General features: G+C 47.6%; 1 long non-coding RNA gene across 2 annotated transcripts in view; it reads left to right on the forward strand.

Moving 5' to 3' along the window:
* Window positions 1-16,772, forward strand: part of LOC126502376 (uncharacterized) — a 54,722-nt gene that overhangs the window by 13,925 nt on the left and 24,025 nt on the right. Inside the window, exons 4-8 of one of the 2 annotated variants that reach the window (XR_007591913.1) lie at window positions 4,907-5,117; window positions 5,944-6,744; window positions 11,599-14,368; window positions 14,636-14,751; window positions 15,037-15,174. This is a non-coding gene — a long non-coding RNA (uncharacterized lncRNA). Of the gene's footprint in view, window positions 1-4,906; window positions 5,118-5,943; window positions 6,745-11,598; window positions 14,369-14,635; window positions 14,752-15,036; window positions 15,175-16,772 lie in introns of those variants that run through there. The other variant, XR_007591912.1, reaches the window with a different exon arrangement.

The raw sequence follows: 16,772 nt of genomic DNA on the forward strand, positions 1-16,772 counted from the left end.
ATTGGGTTTCAGGCCACAGGGCTCTAAGTATGCCATCTGCTAGGCAATGACTCCAGTGTAGCTGGAGTTCCCAAATAATACCAGCGTAATTGAATTCTACGGTCAACTGTCCATTTCACAGTGAGTATTCACAGCTTCCTGCTCAGTGACCTCGGTCTGGTCACCATTTAGAAATCGCTATTCTTGTCTTATACCTGATTCCCTCCCATTTCCCACTTAGGACTTTTAGGCTAGCTGAACAAACAGTAGCTTCAATGTTAGACAGCTGAACTCAGCTACAGCCTTTCTTTCCCCTGGTTCTTTTTCTTTTTCGAGACAGGGTTTCTGTAGCTTTGGAGCCTGTCTTGGAACTAGCCCTTGTAACCAGGCTGGCCTCAAACTCCCAGATATCCACCTGCAGTTGCCTCTGGAGGTTGGGATTAAAGGCCTGCTCCATCACCACCAGACTATTTTTTTTAATGGAAGCACTTTTTTTTTCTTTTTTTAAAATATTTATTTATTTATTTATTATGTATACAATATTCTGTGTGTATGTCTGCAGGCCAGAAGAGGGCACCAAACCTCATTACAGATGGTTGTGAGCCACAATGTGGTTGTTGGGAATTGAACTCAGGACCTTTGGAAGAGCAGGCAATGCTCTTAACTACTGAGCCATCTCTCCAGCCCTAATGTAAGCACTTACAAGGGTCTGCATGGCACCCAGCAAGTCTGGTCCTCCCTCCAAGAGCCTGAGTGGTGGAGTGAGGCAGTGGAGTCCAGAGGATGAGGGAGGCTGCAAGGGGCCAGAGCAGGACCAGCTGAGAGGGCACAGGGCAGGTCCTGGAGGGAGGGAAAGAAGGAGGGCAGGCAGAGGCCTAGGAGTCCCAGTGGCATCTGGGTTGTGCTGGGGTCCTGACTGCCAGGATTCCTTTCCATCTGAGCTATAACCGTTAGACTTAGCCCACTGGGGGTTGTGATAACACTGGGCAGGATGCCCTGGGAGGTAGAGGAGGCTGGCCTGTTCAGGCAGTGAAAACAAGACTGTCCGCAGCACTCACTTCTCTGAGGTCTCCATTCCATTTCCTACCTCAGGGTCCCTGCCCTGGTTGTGTTCCTCCCTTGACTTCCCTTCACTGATGGTCAGTTATATTGAGTGTTTTGTGTTTTAAAAAAATAAAGCTTGCCTGGAGATCAGAGCTCATAGCCACCAGAAGTCAGACAGTGATGGCTCACACCTTTAATCTCATTACTTGGGAGTCTCATGCCCTTAAATCCATTACTTGGGTGTCTCATGCCTCTAAATCCAGCACTAGGGAGGTGGAGATGGGAAGGGATGTGGCTGGGCAGAGAGAGACATATAAGGAGGGAGGAGACAAGAGCTCACTGCAGTCTGAGGCTTGGTGGAGACAGATGCATTCTGTAATGCAGGACAGGATCCCCCTTCCTTTCTGAGCATAAGAACTCTAGGGCTTGGCCCCTTACTTCCCTGATCCTCAGCATTAACCCCTATATCTGACTCTGGATTTTTATTATTCAGAGCAACTAGAATTCGTGTTAGAGTAAATGGTAAAGGACATGTGAGTCAAGTCAGCCTTCTCCGCCCCAAGTTACTTTCCTTGGTGATGTTTGTGACATTAATGCAAAGTAACCTAGGACAGACATGATTTGACCATTGGTCCTTCTCAGAGGTAGGGGATACTTTGGTGGCAGAGAATGAAGGAGAAAGGGAGGCTGGGAGACAGGCCCCTTTTGAGAATGGCAGTTGGTGGGCACAACTGTGGGGGATGGGCAACTCCCAACTGCCACAAGCTGGGGTTGGTTCACCTTACTTTATGTGACCACTTCTGCAGAGGTGGCCCTCATATAGGAGGCTCTATCTCCTCATGGCATTTTAGTTTCTACACACATCTCAAAAGCATGAAGATTATTTCCTTTGTTGGTCTAGGGGTTTCTTGAAGAATTTGCCAGTGTAGCACACTGAATGCATTTGGGGAGAGGCAGGGAGGGGAGCAGAGAAAAATGTAGAGCTCAATAAAAAAAGAAGTTCAAAGTTGTTTTTGTAGAGGATCTTTGCCTCCCTTATTAGTTATATTTCTATGTCATAAGCTGTACTAAAGCTGTTGTGCACGGGATGCTGAAATGATCACTTTCTCTGCATGCTTGTTATTATAGCTGTGAAAGTACCAATGATTTTTGTTAGTTGATTTCATTCCCTTGATACTCTTCTGGATGCATTAGTAATTTCTAGAGGTTTTAGTTTTTGATTTATGTATGATTTGATGTCATCTACAAACATGGATGATACAAAATTCTTCTTTTGCTGCTTGGATGCCTTTAATTTCTTTATCTTCCATGACTGATCTATCTCAGGCTCCAAGCCATATGCTGAAAATGAATGGTAATGGTGGACAGCCCTGTCTCTTTACAGATTGTAATGTAGTAATTGCTTTGAGTTTCGCTCCATTTAGAATGACATTGTGAGTTTTGTCATCTAAAAACCTTTATTATGTTAAAGTATGACCCCTATAATACTGGTGTTTTGGAATACTATCATGAATCATCAGATTTGTCAAAGGGCTTTTCTTTACCAATAGAAAGTATTTTGTAATATTCACCTTTAAATTAATTTCTATAATTTTTAAATGTATAAATATAAGTATGTGAACTTACATTTCCTGGGATAAACCAAAGTATTTGTGGTAGATAATCATTTTGATGTATGCTGTCCTTCAATTTGTAAGCGTTTTGCTGAAAATTTTTGCACCTGTGGTTTTATGTCTTTAAGGATATTGGCTTATATTTTCTGTTTTTCTTGTACTTTTTGCCTTGCGAGGGTAGGGGACTTTTACTGGCATTATAGAAGGAACTTGTGAGTGTCCTGCTGTCCAGCATGAGTATGCTGGTAGGGCCTCCGTAAGCATCCACAGGGATGATCCCCAGGTCTAGGATTCCACTGTAGTTGAGGACATGAGCACAGTAGTAGTCAGATGCTTTCCTGGAGATTCTTTAAGACTGGGTTCAGGCTGAGCTCCCAGTAGTAGAAGGGACAGAAATTTCAGGAAGCTGGGGACACAGTCTGAAGAGAAGGACAGGGACCCGGGCACTGAAATGCTCTGTCAGAACTGGGGGGACAAGTGGGATGGGCACAAAGCCTGTCCACACTCAGAAGAAGCCTGCCAGAGGGAAAAAATACATTGTCTGACTCTTCAGAACTAGCTTGGCCGTTCTCTCCATGGGGAATCCACTGGCTAAAAACCATCCAGAAAGACTCCATAAAGCTAGAAAATTATCAAGAGTCTTGAAAGCACTTTCCTTTCCCTGATGTGTCCTGGTCTTCATCTTCTTCGTGATTGCTCAGGGACTAGAGGAAAATGCCTTGAAGCTAGAAGGCATCAGGTAACAGAGAGTGGGCTCCTGGTGAGGACCCTTCCTGCTCTCAGAGGCTGTTTCTCTCTTGGTCCTTTTAGGACAGGGACTTCTTTCTAGCTGCACTTAAGTGCCTGCTAAACAACTTGCCCTTGGGCTGGAGAGATGGCTCAGAGCTTAAGAGCACTGGCTGCTCTTCCAGAGGGCCTGAGTTCATTTCCTAGCAACCACATGGTGGCTCACAACCATCTGTAATGAGATCCAGTGCCCTCTTAAGGCATGCAGGTAGACATGCAGGCAGAACACTGTACATAATAAAAAAACAAAACAAAACAAAAAACCAAAAAAACAACAACAACAACCTTGTCCTCATCGCAAAATCTGTCTCTGCCTCCCTCTTGAAGGCCTGTCTGGAAACTCTATTACACAGGTTGAGGGCCTGGCCATTTAATCCGGGAAGATACCAGTACACATCTCTTTTGAGGTGCAGCAACAGAGCTGTGAAAGGCATGCCTTCATTCTGCAGCCCTCCTTCTGGGGCGCCTTCAAAGGTGGAAGCATATTAAATCAAGGTGCTGCCCAGGTGACAAGGGCATTGCTTCTGAGAGTTGCTACATCTCATGCAAAGGGCAGGCACAGCTGAACACGGGGGAGCGGGGAGGAATTCCTTCTTGGGAAAACAGAAGTAAATGAAAACAAAGAGACACTTTTATGCAGTAGAGGTACCCATTGCTCAAAACTCAGGGAGGATCCTGCCAAAACTCCACCCGTCATTCTTATTACATCCTCTTCTTAGAATATGGGAGCAGGGAAGAGTCAGTTCTAGCATCCATATCTATCCTTAGAATTGAGACCAATGTCAATGGCCTTGAAATTGTAGTCTGTATCCAAGCGAGGGGTTTCAGCTTTGATCTGAGGCAGTATCTGATCACTGTTATGATCTGTTCAGATTGGTTCGCGCCTCTTCTTCCTGCAACCGCCAGGATCCTCTCTACCACGTTCAGTTACTAAGTGAAAATCGATGCCACCGTAATGTGGAGAAGGCAGGTTTGGTTCAGATGCTGTGAGCTTTGGAGAATGGGTGTTTCTGATGAAGATGTAGCACAGATCCTTCTCCGTGCTTTCTATTTATGTGTTGGACAACTTTTCTGGCCACCAGGTTGCCTCTTAGGTGATGATAACGCAGACTGAAAAGGCCAAATGCAATTTGGCCAGTCATGCATAGTACTTTAAATTGATTTTTCAATGTTCATTCAGGGGATGCAGGCCATAAAGCTAGATGGTCAATATGCTCCTGTGCAGACAGGTCCTGGTGAAAGTCTCACCCTGATATCATGGGGGAGCTGGGGTCAACCTGATGAGTCTCCTTCTTTGGACAACAAAAGAGAAGGAAACTTAGGGGAGCTGGGGTCAACCTGATGAGTCTCCTTCTTTGGACAACAAAAGAGAAGGAAACTTAAGGAGACACTTCCCGCCCCTGTGACATTTCCTCGGGCACTCTAAGCAAGTATGACGCTTCAGTGACCTTTTCAGTGAGAATCTCATGTCATTTCTGTTTTAGGAAGGACGTTTGTGAGGGGAGGTGCAATAATAGACGTACCGAGCTTGGATGCCTATGAACCACAGCAATGACCAGCACGGGACGATATCTAGCTCCTCGGGAACTTCCTGAAATGAGCTTTTCTAAGCTGAAACTAGGGCTGGAACTGGCATCGTGGGTTGCAGCTGCTCTTGACTCACCAAAGCTGAGCCTTACTCACGGGGGCATAGCTGTAAGTGGGGCTCTTCTTCTGGAGCCCGCAGAGAAGCATGGAGGCACTTGTGGTCATCTGCCGTGGGGGGGGGGGACATCAGGCGTGTGCTGTTGTGAAGGCTGGGTGTGGAAAAGGCCAGAGGTAGGACAGCCTGATATAGAAAGGAGGTACCGGAGATAGTGGATGTGCAGGGCCAGGGTCTGCCGGCTCGACTGAAGTGGGGTGGGGTCAACCTCCCAGCTCCTCATGTACCAATTTTTTTTTAAGGGAGAAAGGTGTTAATTTTTTTTTATTAAAGATTTCTGTCTCTTCCCCACCGCTGCCTCCCATTTCCCTCCCCCTCCCCCAGTCAAGTCCCCCTCCCTCGTCAGCCCAAAGAGCAATCAGGGTTCTCTGCCCTGTGGGAAGTCCAAGGACCACCCACCTCCATCCAGGTCTAGTAAGGTGAGCATCCAAACTGCCTAGGCTCCCACAAAGCCAATACGTGCAGTAGGATCAAAAACCCATTGCCATTGTTCTTGAGGTCTCAGTAGTCCTCATTGTCCCATGTACCAATTTTTTGAGTGTTAGTTCTGCCCCCATAATCTTGTCATATTTGCAGTTCGGCAAGGAGTCTAAAATCTTGTTGACAAGATCCGTGGGAAAGGAGCATGTCTACAATTATAGGATCTGGGGGTTTGGGCTCACTAGGGATGTTTCCTTCAGGATTCTTGACCCATGGATGAATATCTCTAATGGAGGGTCTCCTATTTAGGGCAACTGTTAAAATTTGGTTAATGAGAAAATAGGTTGCCCAGAGATGTGAACTGGGATGTTACATGTGCCATTTTTGTGTTCTTTTCAGTCTCTTTCAGGGTCCTTCCTCTGAAGGGGTGGTGCCCCATGGTGATAAAACAGCACTATACCCAGACTCCAGATATCTGCCTTCCTCCCATCGTCCCCTTTCCTCAGAACCAGTTCTGGAGCACTGTAGATCTCAGTCTCACAGCGCCCTTGCAGCACAGTGCCAGCTCCACACCTGGTGGCGAGGCCAGAGTCTCCCAGCTTTACGTTGCCCTCTGCATCGAGCAGGATGCTGTCTGGCTTCAGGTCTCGATGGACAGTACCATGGCCATGTGCAGCACGTTACGGCTGATGACACTAGCTGCCCGAACATTTCCTGTGCCTTTTCCTCACGCAGCCTGCCCACTTCCAGTATTTGCTTCCTCAGATTCCCTCCCAGCGCATACTCCATCACTGTGAAAGTATAATTTTCTGTATTTAAAATCTGGAAGAGAGGTGCTGAGGAGCTCCATCTGGACGGAACCTTCATCTGGCTATGGATCGAGATAGTGACAGAGACCCAAATTGGAGCACCGGACTGAGCTCTTAAGATCCAAATGAGGAGCAGAAGGAGGGAGAACATGAGCAAGGAAGTCAGGAACACGAGGGGTGCACCCACCCACTGTGACAGTGGAACTGATCTATTGGGAGCTCACCAAGGCCAGCGGGACTGGGACTGAATAAGCATGGGATGAAACCGGACTTTCTGAACGTGGTAGACAATTAAGGCTGATGAGAAGCCAAGGACATGGCACTAGGTTTCGATCCTAATACATGAACTGGCTTTGAGGGAGCCCAGACTGTTTGGATGCTCACCTTCCTGGTAATGGATAGAAGTGGGAGGACCTTGGACTTCCCGCTGGACAGGGAATCTGGACTGCTCTTCATTCTCGAGAGGGAGGGGGAATGTAGTGGGGGGGAGGGGGAGAGGGGGAGGGCAGTGGGGAGAGGGGGAGAGGGGTAGGGGAGTGGGGGGAGGGGACGATGTGTACGAGGAGGGGGAGGGAAATGGGAAACGGGGAGGAGGCTAGAAAAAAATTTTTTTCTAGCTGATCAATGCAGTATTTCATTGGGTTGTTTGCCCGCACAAAGCATCTTCTATGGAGAAGGGAGCTGGGACCCACAAGTTAAAGAATTGCTTATTTTTAATGGAGGGGAAGGGAGCTTGGCTGAAAATAATGTTTCAAAGTTTAAAGAACACATCCCACCAGTGGCATGTGAAATTCCATTCAGGGATTCCTTACTGGGCTCCTCCTCCTGCTGCCTCTTCCAGTGGGGCCACTCTGTAGTTAGTCAAAGGCTATGCCTGCCTATTTGGCACCCTCACGCAGCAGCAGTCTCCACAGGCAATCCCTGGTTGCCCTCATCAGTGCCCTGAAACACCCGATGTTGTTAGACGACGATGGTCCAGGTGGCATGGGCATGTCGTTTCTACAGCCGACACATGGGGCAGACGCAGCCTTAGTCAGTGGGGCATGGGCAGAAGTGGGGATCTTCTTCTGGGAACACCATAGAGGCATGGGGGCCCTTCTGGCCATCATCTGCCCTGATAGGTCAAAGATGGGCTCACTGAGCTTCCTTCCAGGTAACGACCAATTGTTGAAGAAGGTACCAGAAATGGTGGAGGGGAAGGATCTGCCCTCTTGGCTGAGGTGGTGCAGTGAAGCGTGTGGTCTGCCAGTTCTTTTAATATTAAATACATCCCCATTATTTTTTTGTGTTTCCTGTTCCTCAGGGACTCAAAGATGATGTTTCTTGGACAGCCATGACTAATTAGGTTGTCTATTATTTTTGGATCTAGGTAGGGCTTCCTCTGGATGTTTATTTTAGAACACCTGACCCATGGGTTTTGGATGATGGCTTCGATGAAGGGTCTCCTCTCTGGGGCAACTGTTAGAATTTGATGAATTGGTTTTCCTACAACGGCAGGCATGTCATCTGGGATGTCATAGTTGCCAAAGAGAATTGTTTTCCTCAACTTCTGTCAGGGTGCTTCCTCTGAAAGGGTGATACAGAACCACTCCAAGGCTCCACACGTCTGCCTTCTTTCCATCATATTCTTCACTCAGTACCAGTTCTGGGGCATTACAGATTTTGGTTTCAAATGCCCTTTTAGCACAGTGCCAGCTGCACATCTGGTAGCGAGGCCACAGTCCCCAAGCTTTTATTTTGTTCTCTACATGTAGAAGAATGTTTATCAGATTTTAGGTGTCGGTGGACGATGTTTTGGTCATGGCAGTACTTTAAGGCTGGCACTATCTGTCCAAATGTTGTTCTTGCCTTTGCAGTTCTAATAATAGTTCTACCCCATAATCTTAGAGGTATAAGCTGGGATGGAATCAAGATGCTGACTCCATGTCAGGCGCATTTCCTCTTCTGACATGCTACTCTGACACATGAGGTAGATGTAGCATAGATCAGTGGGGCTGGCTCCATGTCATAAGGCTGGTGTCTAGGAAAAAAAAATTGTTATTGCTAAAGATGAGTGTGCCAGAATGAAAAGCAGGTAGGCCCTTCATTGTGGCATCTTGGAAAACCAAAGGGTAGAAGGTCTTGTCTGCTGGACAGACCAAGTATCTTGAGTAGGCACCCACTTGAGCCTGGATGGATGGTACCACCATGGGTGTCCCAAGAGCTTGGCAGCCGAGGGGTTGGTGAGGATTACTGTGTGAAGTCCTATCCATCGAGGTTTGAAAGACCTAGTAGTTAACTGTTTGAGGTGTACTCTGTCCCCTGGGTAGAGTGGGGCAGGCTTAGGGGTGTTAGGGTCCACTGATGTTGTGGCAGGAAGACAACTGTCAGTGTGTGAACGGAGAAGGGACCTTAAAAGGGAGAGGTAGGGTAGGTACCCTGCCAGTGGAGGAGTTTGAACTGGGAGGTGATAGTTAAAGAGAAAGGGCCTGCCATAAAGCAACTCAAAAGGGCTCAGGCCCATAGGGGAATGTGGGGTGGCCCTGAGACAAGTCAGGGCAATGGGGAGAAGGGAGGGCCAAGATAACCTGAGTTCAATGGAGAGCTTGGTTAGTTGTTGTTTGAGTCCCATTGCCCATGAGATGGTGAGAGCTTCTGACATGAGCTCCATCACACCTTCTGTTTCCCTGGAGACTGGAAATGCGTCTATCCATCCTGTAAAAGTGTCCACAAGTGTTAAGAGATGAGAGTTTTTTATGAGTAGGCATATGGGTGAAATTAACCTGTGAATTTTTGACTGGTTGGTGTCCATGAAGCTGGTGTATGTGGAAAGCTCCTTGTGGGTTGGCCTGGGTACACTTCTGGCAGGAGGAGTGAACCTGTCAAATAGAATCTTGGAGATGGGTGGGGTTAAAAGGGGCTCCACGAAGCAGAACAAAGCTTTGGGGAAATGGCTAAGGATATCTCTACCCAGTAAATGTGCTGGGCAAGTCGGTATCGCTAAGAAAGAATGAGAAAAAAACATGTCCTACAAGATGGTAGGGCAGTGGCAAAGTTTTAAGTGGGGAGGAACCGGTCCCGTCTACCCCCATAGCTGAAATTGGTGAGGGAAACTTAAGGCCCGAGTGAGAATAAAAGTAATGGACTTACCTACCACTTGTACCATGACCCTAGGCTCAGAGAGGGTTACAGGATATACCAAGTCTGGGCAGTGTCAATCCTCTGCAAGGCTGGCACAGTTTCACCTGCCGATGGTGATGAGGCCGGGCCTCTGTGGCTTAGCATTGAGGACAAGACTGCACGGGGGCACTGTGATTTCCAGTGTCCAGGTTGTTGGCAGATAGGGCACAGCCTCGGAGCAGGTGTAGTGCAGTATCGTGCCATGTGCCCATTTAGGCCACACTCGATAGAGCCCTGTGGTTGGCTTCCCTTGTCCCCCTTCCTGTGACCTTAGGGCAGCTGCCAAGGCCTGTGCCTGTAGATTGTTGTAGCTTTGTCTGTCAGGAAGACTCAGCTGATTCTTCTTGGGCATTAAAACTTGAAAGGCCATTTTTACCAACTCAATTTGGGGGCTATCCTCAACCTTTCTTAACTCTTTCCTAATATGTGGTACTGACTGAGGAAGCAGAAGGAACCTAGCCGCTTTTCTACCTGAGAGAAATTTGGAAGAGAAAAGGGGGTATGGGAGGGGCTAGCCCAGTGCGCAGGGGGTCCAGGAGTAGTGAGGTAGGAGGGGGACGGTGGAAGTTCACCTGTAACCTCTGAATTGGAAAAAGGGGAACAAATGTTGCTCCATGGGAGGGGATTGGGAAGTGTGGACTTGAGGGAGTGGGGGAGGGGCCAGTGCCTCTGGCAGTGTGGTGCTGTGAAACACAGGCTACTAAGGGGGGGGAGGCGAGAGCACAGAGAATATAAGTAAGCTCTGTTCATTTGTATCAGACAGGCTTATTTAAAAAGGTTTTTGGTGGGCTGGAGAGATGGCTCAGTGGTTAAGAACACTAGCTGCTCTTCCGAGAGGTCGTGAGTTCAATTCCCAGCAACCACATGGTGGCTCACAACCATCTGTAATGAGATCTGGCGCCCTCTTTTGGCGTGTGGGCATACATGGAGGCAGACTGTTGTATACAAAATAAATAAATAAATCTTTAAAAATATAAAAATGTTTTTGGATGAGGCTTACAGGAGCAACAGCGGACCTGGACCTGGCTTTGAACTGTAAGCGCCCATTTTAGAGTCTATGCCCAACCACGTGGCCTAAGTCCATTTCAGCATGTCCGCCAAAATGTCTCTAAGTCCAAAAGGGGCAACGGAGATTGAATGCCCAGCGTCCCAGGACAGACAGATCTCTGCCTCAGCCAAGCCCGATCCCACGGGATTGACCGCCACCTGGGGCTCAAATTCCCGACGTGAGTTCACGACTTCAACAGGAATCTTAAAACGACAATCTTAAAACGAATGGGTCCCCCAAAACCTTATAGCATAGATAAGAAAAGGGACTCACCAAGACGCAGCCACTGTAGCCCAGAAGTGGGGTTTTAAGCGTTGCTTAGAGAGATCAAGATTGTAGACTGGGGGCCTTTCAACATGTGGCCTGCCTCATGGAAAGGGCCTGCCCTGTCTCGGTGGAACCTCCAAAATGTTAGGAATATTTCCTAACGTGAGCTTCCTGTCGATGCAAAATTCCCAATCAAGCCAAATCTAAACAAGCCAAATTAAGAAATATCCAGGTTTAATGGAAGTTCCACGCTCTCCGGTGGAGGAGGGGGAAATCGGAAGCCACAGAAATGCGACCCCCTGGAGGAAGAAAGGGAGACCACGTGTTCCTTATTCGGGAGATCACTTAAATACCCTGGAGAGTGGTCCTGACCCCATCCCCAGGGAGGACCTGGCCTGCTGGGTTTTGGAGTCTAGATCAGGCCTGGGTGCTGGGATAGATGCAGGGGGCTAGGTCCTATGCTCCCAACTTGACAGAGGTTTCAAGACCCAACTATAAAGGCCACTGCCACTGTGCTGGTTGGAAGTTCTAAATCAGTAAATTTGTCTCTTTGATCCACTGAAGTAGTAGTAGCTGGGAGATGCTGGTTGAATTTTCATAAGAAGGGGAAAGGTACTTGTGGCCCAACATGGAGACACTCACTATAGGCTATAGCCTGCTGTGATTGGAACATTCCAAGCTTTTACCTCAAAAATAGTCAGAGACCAGGGAGCTAATTTCAGTTACCTGTGGGACTCCTTCATTGATACCTGCATTCGAATTGTTTTTCAGGCTTTGGCACAACTGTTTCTGGACAGGAGGCCTGCTTTCCCCCGGAATAAGGGCCTAGACAGGCAACTTAATGTGTTGGACACCATCGACCAGGGTGGACTTGGCACTGTGGCACTGGCATGCCCTCGCCGTGTTTGCATGCTGGTGGCAAATAAAATGGTAGAAATGAAAACGAACACCTTCCTCTAGTCATGACTGAAGTGGCAGTCCTAAGAAATGATTAAACACCCCTACTTCATTTGCCTCTTCCAGATTTTAAATACAGAAAATTATACTTTGATAATGATGGAGTTTGCGCCGGGAGGAAATCTGAGGGAGCAAATACTGGAAGAAGGGCAGGCTGCATGAGGGAAAAGGTGCAGAAAATATTCAGACTGCTAGTGTCACCTGTAGAGTGCCGCCCATGGCCATGGCATTGCCATCGAGACCGGAAGCCCCAGAACATGCTGCTCGATTAGATGCAGAGGGCGATGTGAAGCTGGGAGACTCTGGCCTCACCACCAGGTGTGCAGCTGGCACTGTGCAGCAAGGGCGCTGTGGGACTGAGATCTACAATGCTCCAGAACTGGTTCTGAGGAAAGGGGATGATGGGAGGAAGGCAGATATCTGGAGTCTGGGTATAGTGGGCTGTTTTATCACCACGGGGCACCACCCCTTCTGAGGAAGCACCCTGAAAGAGATATCCACCCTGAAAGAGATATTGAGAAGAATATATCCAAAGGAAGGGATTACTTCATGCAGCACGCCGCTCCCGCCAGCAGAAGAGACGACCGCAACAGGATTCTTCTCAGAACACACTTTATTGGAGCACTTACACTTGAGGTTGTAGAGAGGCAAAAGACCCCGTCCCCGTGAAGCAGAAGAATATATACGATGCCAGACAAAGCCCTGACGTGTCATCAACCCAATGGCTCAGGCCAGAATGGAGTGATCGTGCCAGATTATGATTGGCCAGATTGGATGGCCAGATCGAAAGACTCCCCGCGCTGGGGGGAGCTCGCGCGCACGTGCACAAGTTGTCTGTCAAGTTTGACGTGGAACAGCAAATGGCGCCCAGGCTCCGTGCCCACGACATGACAGTGCCATGGCGCATGCTACATCTCCACGCGCTATATCTCCGCGCGCTACATCTCCCCCTTTTATATTTTAAAGCAGAAACCCGATCTAGTTAGAGACCTCATGATGTCCCCAACGATCAAGGGTCAGGGTGCGCTGTGCGCGTCATGCTGTGTATCCTCTCATGTGCAATGGCAGCAAGGCCTGTGAGGTGCAAGGACTACCAGCACGTTTTAAAAAACAGAGAAAATAGGATGTGCCTGTCCCAGTGCAATGTCTGTAATGACTTGGTGTGCAGAGGCCACATCCAGTTAGAGGTCATGCTTGAGGCTAGACAGCCAGACCTGAGGGGAGATGCCATGTTCGAGGGCGGCAAGGGCCTGGACTATAATTGCTTTGTCCCGAGCTTGCCGTGCACAAAATCGGCGCAGAAGCCAAAGGCAGAGAAACACGCCGAGGCAACATATGGCACCGGCTACATCACCGCGCGCTACAACATCACAGCTTACATATTTAAAAGACTTGATAATCTCTTTATTTCAAATGCTCAGTGTTGCCCCAGAGAGGAGGCCCTCCATTGAAGACCTTCAACATCATCCATGGGTCAAGAACCCTGAAGGAAACATCCCTAGTGAGCCCTTCCCAGATCCTGTATTTGTAAAAGAGCTCTTTTCCTATGGATTTGCTCTAAAAAGATCATATACTCCTTATATAAAAGAGAATATAATGAGATCATGAGGCCATACCTATTAGAACAGGAACAACAGGAGCTTGACCCCACCACCTCAGTCAAGGTGGGCAACCCTGGCGCTGCACCTCTACCATCTCTGCTACCTGCTTTAACATCTGGTCATCACCTGAGAAGAAGAGCCAGTGAGCCCGCCCACAACTGGGCTTTTCCACACCCAGTCTTCAGAAGAGAATATACCTAATGTCCTGACATTATCAGGGCCGAAGATGACCAGGGGGCCCCCATGCCTCTATGTTGTCCACAGAAGAAGAGCCCCACTTTGAGCCATGCCCCACTGACCAAGGCTGCATCTGCCCCATGTGTCTGCCACAGCATGTTAACAGAAGAAATGCCCCTGCTGCCTAGACCTGACCCTGACATGGAGACAGCATCTTCCACTCAGAACACCGGGTGCTGCTGGAGACTGAGCAGGGCAATCAGGGCTAGCCTGTCAAGACTGTGTTGCTTCCTTGGGTCCCCAAATACACAAACCCAGCCTGTGTTCAACACCAGAGTGGCTCCACTGAGAGAGGCAGGAGGAGAAACTCAGTAAGGGATCTTTGAGTCCCTGAATGGGGACCTTTCAGATCCCTCTGGTTGGACTTGTTTGTTCCTCTTAATTCTTTGAACATTGGGGTATGTGTGTGGGGTTATGAACTCTTCCCCCCTGAACATTCCCACATTATGCTCAGTTTTCAGAGCTGCCTTCCTCTTCAGTAAAGTGATCCCTGCTGTTGAACTTGTGGGTCCCAGCTCTCTTCTCCATAGATGTGTGCAGGCAAACAGCCACTGAAACAGAGCATTGATCAGCTAGACTTCCCTGATGCCAAGAGCCTGCACCAGACAGGACACCTGGATCTGCATCAGCTGTGTCTCTCACCAGCGAAGACCTCATGAATATCTTTTAGCTTGGAGGACACAGTGTTCTCTGCTTCCATCTTCAGTTACCTCGTCTTCTCTGAACAGCCACTGCCTGGTCCTAGGGTAAGCCTTGCTAATCCAGGAACACGGGGACAGCCTATATTCCCGCACCATCTGTGCGGTCTCTGCTGTCCTCTCTGAGCACTGTGTCCCTTGTGACTCACTGTGTGGATAATTCTTCCCTTTGTCTGTGTCCTCATCTTCCTTCAGGATCTATCTGTTCATTGTCAGGGCCTCAGGGAGATGTGGTGGGCTGGCTTATGTTCAGGGTTCTTGGGAATCACCGTCCTTCTCATCCCATGGTTTTCCACCCTCTCACTTCTCCTTCAGCCTCCTGATGCACGTGGACCCCTGGCAGACCATGGTCTCTGTGTGCAGGACAGGAGGCCATCATCGCTAGGTCAGACATCATCATCTGCTTCGTCACCACCATCTCTAATCTGGAGGTAAATGGGTGCTGGCCTCTCTGCCACTGTGCTCTGTGACACAGGTCCTTCCTTTCAATGTCTAGATCTAGAATTCCTCTGGAGATGGGACTTGGCAAAGGCCATGTGGGCGGAGGTCCTGTCCTTTCAGATCACTGGTTATTTTTAAATGGGAGAAATCTGGGGATCCTGTAGGCCCATATTTCTACATGGTGTGACAGCCATGTTGGTGGTTGGTATTCTTGCCAGACAGGCTGTCACTACCCTAATAAAAGCTCAGGATGTGCCGTTCCTTTTCTTCTGTAGATTTGTAGATCGCCTGAGGAGAGTTGTGAGTTCCATGCTAGTGACTGAGCTGCAGACCTGCCTGTAGTCCTGCTACCCCGAAACAGAATGTTAATGCACTTCCACCCCAGTTTACCTGGGGATAAAAGGTGTTTGGATAATAAACATGGGTGATCTTCAGGATTTGAATGAAGCCTGAGACTCCCTTCCGATATCGCTGTGTGAACTGTGTCTCAATTATTCCCGCGCCTCCACGCTGGTCCAGAGAAGGAAAAGTGGTTTATGTTGGGACATGGGCGCCCCCCCCCCAATAGGATCCGTGCTCTTTACTCATGCTTCAGTCAGCGTGCTGGAGACAAGTTCCCTCAATGCAATGGCAGCGAGAGCAAGAACAGGCTCACTGGCTTGCCTCTCATTGTAACTGCTTCTCCTTGGAAGGTCAGTATGGAGGATGCTCGGGGCCTCTGAAAGCTTGCTGTCACCTGACATGCGCCATGCACTGACAGACATCCCTCAGCTCCTTGTCAGAATCCCTTAGGCCGTGTACTCTGGGTGCCACAGAGCACCAGTTGGGAGCCAAACTAATGAGATAATCATAAGGTTTGTTTGTATTTTTCACTGTGTTTATATGGTGGATTACTTAGACAGATTTTCATGTGTTGAACCATCCTTGCATCTCTGGGACAAAGCTGACCTGATCATGGTGGATAATGGTTCTGATGTGTTCTTGGATTTGATTTGTCAGTATTTCATTTAGAATTTTTGCATCAATATTCATGAGTGAGATTGGTTTTTAATTCTTCTTAGTAATGTCTTTCTGTGGTTTGGGTATCGGGGTAATTGTATCCTCATCAAGAGTTTGGCAATTTTCCTTCTATTTCTATTGTAGAAATATTTGAGGAGTATTGGTATTAGTTCTTTGAAAATCTTGTAGAATTCTGAGCTGAAACCATCTGGTCCTGGGCTCTTTTTGGTTGGGAGACTTTTGATGACTGTTTCTATTTCTTCAGCAGTTATAGGTCTGTTTTGTTTGCTTATCTGGTCTTGATTTAAATTTGGTAACATATTTATCCAGTAAGTTGTCCATTTCCTTTGTTTTCCAATATTGTGGAGTACAGGTTTTTGAAATATGACCTGATGATTCTCTGTATTTCCTCCGTGTCTGTTACGTCCTCCTTTTCATTTCTGATTTTGTTAAATTTCTTTCTCTGCCTTTTGATTAGTTTGTATAAAGGTTTGTCTGTTTTGTTGATTTTTCTGGAAGAACCAACTCTTTGTCTCACTGATTCTTCGTATTGTTTTCTTTGTTTCTATTTTGTTGATTTCAGTTCTCACTTTATTTCCTGCCATCTAGTTCTTTTAGGTGAGTTTGCTTCTTTTTGTTCTAAAGTTTTCAAATGTTCCTGTTAATTTACTAGTGTAGGATCTTTCTAGCTTCTTTATGTAGGCATTTAGTGAATTGTAGGAAGTCTTTAATTTCTCCCTTTATTTCTTCCTTGACCCATTGATGACGCAGGTGAGAATTGTTTTATTTCCATGTGTTCCAGAAAACCCACAGTTTTAAACCATGGTGATCAGATAAGGTACATTGGATTATTCCAATTTTTTTGTATTTATTGAGGTTTGTTTTGTTACCAAGTATGTGGTCAATTTTTGAGAAGGTTCTATGAGGTGGCGAGAAGAAAGTATATTCTTTTTTTTATTTTTTATTGAAAAAAAAATTTCCGCCTCCTCCCAGCCTCCCATTTCCCTCCCCC

Source organism: Alexandromys fortis, unplaced genomic scaffold (genome assembly GCF_014885135.2).
Source record: "Alexandromys fortis isolate MF-2015 unplaced genomic scaffold, M_Fortis_MF-2015_v1.1 scaffold_45, whole genome shotgun sequence".
Taxonomy (NCBI): Eukaryota; Metazoa; Chordata; class Mammalia; order Rodentia; family Cricetidae; genus Alexandromys; species Alexandromys fortis.